The following is a 5,713-nucleotide window of genomic DNA, read 5'->3' as shown; positions in this document are numbered from 1 at the left end:
AGGTAGTAATGATGTTCATAACATCATTCGATTCATACATATAAAGCTATCTTATTCGAAGGTTTAAACTTATAATCACTAGAACATAGTTTAGTTAATTCTAAACCTGTTCGCAAACAAAAGTTAATCCTTCTAACTTGACATTTAAAATCAACTAAACACATGTTCTATATCTATATGATATGCTAACTTAATGATTTAAAACCTGGAAACACGAAAAAACACCGTAAAACCGGATTTACGCCGTCGTAGTAACACCGCGTGCTGTTTTGGGTTAGTTAATTAAAAACTATGATAAACTTTGATTTAAAAGTTGTTATTCTGAGAAAATGATTTTTATTATGAACATGAAACTATATCCAAAAATTATGGTTAAACTCAAAGTGGAAGTATGTTTTCTAAAATGGTCATCTAGACGTCGTTCTTTCGACTGAAATGACTACCTTTACAAAAACGACTTGTAACTTATTTTTTCGACTATAAACCTATACTTTTTCTGTTTAGATTCATAAAATAGAGTTCAATATGAAACCATAGCAATTTGATTCACTCAAAACGGATTTAAAATGAAGAAGTTATGGGTAAAACAAGATTGGATAATTTTTCTCATTTTAGCTACGTGAAAATTGGTAACAAATCTATTCCAACCATAAATTAATCAACTTGTATTGTATATTATGTAACCTTGAGATACCATAGACACGTATACAATGTTTCGACCTATCATTTCGACACATCTATATATATTTCGGAACAACTATAGACACTCTATATGTGAATGTTGGAGTTAGCTATACAGGGTTGAGGTTGATTCCAAAATATATATAGTTTGAGTTGTGATCAATACTGAGATACGTATACACTGGGTTGTGGATTGATTCAAGATAATATTTATCGATTTATTTCTGTACATCTAACTGTGGACAACTGTTTGTAGGTTACTAACGAGGACAGCTGACTTAATAAACTTAAAACATCAAAATATATTAAAAGTGTTGTAAATATATTTTGAACATACTTTGATATATATGTATATATTTTTATAGGTTCGTGAATCAACCAGTGGCCAAGTCTTACTTCCCGACGAAGTAAAAATCTGTGAGAGTGAGTTATAGTCCCACTTTTAAATCTAATATTTTTGGGATGAGAATACATGCAGGTTTTATAAATGATTTACAAAATAGACACAAGTACGTGAAACTACATTCTATGGTTGAATTATCGAAATCGAATATGCCCCTTTTTATTAAGTCTGGTAATCTAAGAATTAGGGAACAGCCACCCTAATTGACGCGAATCCTAAAGATAGATCTATTGGGCCCAACAAGCCCCATCCAAAGTACCGGATGCTTTAGTACTTCGAAATTTATATCATATCCGAAGGGTGTCCCGGAATGATGGGGATATTCTTATATATGCATCTTGTTAATGTCGGTTACCAGGTGTTCACCATATGAATGATTTTTATCTCTATGTATGGGATGTATATTGAAATATGAAATCTTGTGGTCTATTGTTACAATTTGATATATATAGGTTAAACCTATAACTCACCAACATTTTTGTTGATGTTTAAAGCATGTTTATTCTCAGGTGAATACTAAGAGCTTCCGCTGTTGCATACTAAAATAAGGACAAGATTTGGAGTCCATGTTTGTATGATACTGTGTAAAAACTGCATTCAAGAAACTGATTTCGATGTAACATATTTGTATTGTAAACCATTATGTAATGGTCGTGTGTAAACAGGATATTTTAGATTATCATTATTTGATAATCTACGTAAAGCTTTTTAAACCTTTATTTATGAAATAAAGGTTATGGTTTGTTTTAAAAATGAATGCAGTCTTTGAAAAACGTCTCATATAGAGGTCAAAACCTCGCAACGAAATCAATTAATATGGAACGTTTTTAATCAATAAGAACGGGACATTTCATGATTAGCGTAGAAAAATAATTAAATTTTACCAAAGTTTCCAAACATATTGGCGTTTGTTTGCTGAATGATAAATGGTGTACATCATTTGTTCATTCCGTCTGTTGGTACATCACATTTTTTTTTCAATTTTTTTTCGTCAAAAGTACTAGCTTTTGCTAAACTTAATGCCAGTATTTGAAAATGCGCTGTTTTACCCTGTTTTGTACATGAGATAAAATACAAACACATATATACATATTTTTGAAGTTGGGTTTTCACACCACATTCAAAAATTATTAAAATCTAATAAATTTAGAAAATTATAAAAGCTATTATAATAATAAAATAAGAAATAAAAAAAAAGAAAATTAAGAATTAGTAATATTACAATAAAATAAACAAAAATAGAAAATTACGGATGAGGAGGATGGTTCCAATATGGGTCCCAAGCGTATCCATAGATGCTGTAAAATGCTTGGGCCGGGTCATATGTAGGATATGGTGGTCGGCTCTCTAAAGTCCAAGGAGCAAATTCGGGCATAACGGTAGGAATGTAGTCTCTACCTACGTGTGTACAATGACTTATGATTTGGCTTTGATGATACTGCCAATCTTGAAATGCTTTTTTTCTAGCCATTTCATACTCGTGTCGAACCATAAAAATTTGCGTTTCCGTCATTGGATTACCCCCTCCCGGTTGACCTTGCTGTTGATCTCTCTCAACCTGTGGATGCCTGCCATCATAACGTGCTCCCGCGTTGTTTCGTTTCTTTAAGACCTTAGCACCATGATAAACACGCAAATCTATTCTATCGCGGGGTTCTGGTTCTACCATTAATATTCCCCCCGACTTCTCTCCACACCGAGATATTCAGCAATTAAAGTAATAAATATACCACCTCCTATTATGCTACCACGCCTCATACCCCTAACCATAGTCAATAAATAATAACCCACACAAAAAGGTATACTTACAGCGCTCTGTGGGTCTCGAATACATGTGGTAAAACAAATCCTGTTCATTTACCTTTTCCTTATTCTTACCTCGTTGTGTAATCGAATTGGCTAAAAACCTATGGATTACTCTTAATTCAGCTCTATCAATATCAAGATAAGAGTATAATCCCCCCTGGAATCGGCGATGGCTATTCATCCTACTCCATACATCATTCGTATCAAAATTCTCATCCACCCTCCTACCATAAACTATTAACCTCTGACAATCATAAGATGCTAGCTCCTCGGGCGTATATATACCTAAAGCCCAAGCCATGTCTAGTAAGGACATATGGCGCATCCCCCCTCCTAATAAAAATCTAATAAAACTATGATCGGTTAAAGTATCTACCCGATCATTTATTTCAATAGTACACAATAACTCTATACACCATTCTCTATATACAGGTCTACGCATGTTGAATAAATGTACCCAATCACTAAAAGTAGAATTACCATACCTTTGAGTAAGTAATTCCTTGATTGGCTCGGCCAATTCCACTACCTCAAATGGCTCCCAATCTATAACTCTGGGTACCTCAACATTATTAGACACAAGGTTGTGTAGGTTCTTTTGATATTTTGGATAGTCTATCTAATATCTATCAAATCTCAAATTCGGATGTAAATCTGCCTCATGAATGTTTGAATATAAAACAATTGGGTGAGGCATATCTTGTCGGTATTGGTTATTAATTTTCTGTTGATTTGCATCTTCCGGAGGAGCATTGCGAGCCTGGGATGAAGATTCACCCCTTTCAGTCTGCAAAATATATCAAACACAATTTTTGTGCATCCAAATATGCATTAGTTTTAGCAAAATCATAAATCTAAACAATTTTAATGACATGTTTAATCCATATTAAACTCTATACACATTTTCAAAATATTAACAATTCTATACTTTTACAAATATACTTTTACAAAAATGTATACAAAGTTCCTTAACATTTATCTTTTAAAACATGTCAAAAACAATCATTATAACAATTAAATAAGTTCCTCATGGCATTCATATCAATTAAATCAAGTTTATGCAATTTTGGTTCAAAAAGTCCACTTTAATCTTCATAAATCATGTTTAGGATCAAAGTTTTGATCATTTAGCAACCTAAACATGTTACACTACTCAATTTAGCATAAACTAACAACAAAATTCGGCCATAACCTGTTTATATCAAAAAGCCCTAATTTTGCCCAAGAACACAAACCCTAGATTACTCAAAAATTGAAGTTCAAAGCTTCTAATCATGTTAAATAGCATCAATCTAGGTTATATAAGCATAATATACAAACAATTTAAGCATTATTACACTAGAAAGCATCAAAATCGAATTATGTATGAAATTGTTCAAGAACACTAAAATTCGGATTAAATGGCGTTTAGGTGTAGAAATTTACCGATTTCCTTGTGTAATTCCTTGATAATAGTCTCCTCATTGCGATTTTATGAAAGATTTGATGAAAAATGATGAAAAATGGCGAATTTGTGATGATTTTTCGTGGGTTTTTAGGGTGAAAATATGTGTGTGTGTGTTTGGAACTGGTCTGTTCGACCAGATAACCCATTTGGGTTTTGTGACCTCCGCGAGTGCGGTCGTGGGCCCGTTTAAATCACCGCAAGTCGTGGTGGTCTGCTGTTTTTTTTATATAAAAAAAAACCTTATACTATTTAAAACATAAATTAAATTTAAAATTTTATTTTTACTTTTATTTAGGATGAGGTTGTTTCGGAACGATGTCCTAGTCCGTCCCTCGACAAAATTTTAAAATTTCGTCATTTCAAAGCGTTGATTTAAAAGCAAAGATTTTTTGGTTTTTGTTTTGTTTTTGGCATACTTTAATTCAATAAGGTTAAAAATAATGATAATAAAAGTTCTCGTCCCTCCCTCGGGTAAAGCAATTTTGGTTCAATGACCTAGTCTTCAACTCACGACGAATTTTAAAAATCATATTTTTAACTTAGCGAAATAAAGTAAATTTTTTTTTTAAATTCACACCAAACTTAAATTTAAAATGCATAAAATTGAAAATTCATATTAATAATTAAAAATTCACACCAAACTTATATTATATTTTTGTTTTTATACATACAAACTTATATTAAAAATATTAAAATTTTCAAATATTTACAAACTTAAATATATTGATTTTAAAAAAAAAATTCACAATATTAATTTAATATTTATATATTAATTTTAAAAACATGGTAAAAATAAGATTAAAAATCTTTTTGGCTTTTATCCCACTTTAATCAATCAAATATTATCAAAAATATGCGCCTCTCTTTTCGGTAAAGTAATTTCGGTTCCATGACCTAATTTAACTCATGACGAATTTTTGAAATATTTTTGGTTGATTGATTAAAGATATTTATACCTTAAGAATAAACGTTAAATTTGGCAGTGATGTAATAAATTTTTGTATGATATCAATAATTTCAGTCGCAAAACCTAATTTTATTTAATACCAATTTAATACTTTATAGCGAACAATTTAGCGTTTATTATCAAAAGGTTAAAAATAAAAATAAAAATAAAAATGAAAACCGTACAAACTTACCTGTGAAAGAGATTTCTTAGTGATATGCTCTAGCCCACTCATAAGATAATCGGACTAATTGGTTTTCCATAGCTACATAGGTGTAACCTCGAGCATTTATCGATTTTTCTTCTAAACATATGAACGGTCCGTCTCTGCATAAAGTAACAAATTCGGTGTTTGAATAGGTTTGATTATTTGAACATTTACCTTTGTGTGACCATTTTCCGCATTTGTGACATCTTTCAAGGTGTCGTG

Source organism: Rutidosis leptorrhynchoides, chromosome 1, assembly GCF_046630445.1.
Source record: "Rutidosis leptorrhynchoides isolate AG116_Rl617_1_P2 chromosome 1, CSIRO_AGI_Rlap_v1, whole genome shotgun sequence".
NCBI lineage: Eukaryota > Viridiplantae > Streptophyta > Magnoliopsida > Asterales > Asteraceae > Rutidosis > Rutidosis leptorrhynchoides.
Note: the sequence above shows the minus strand (reverse complement) of the source record.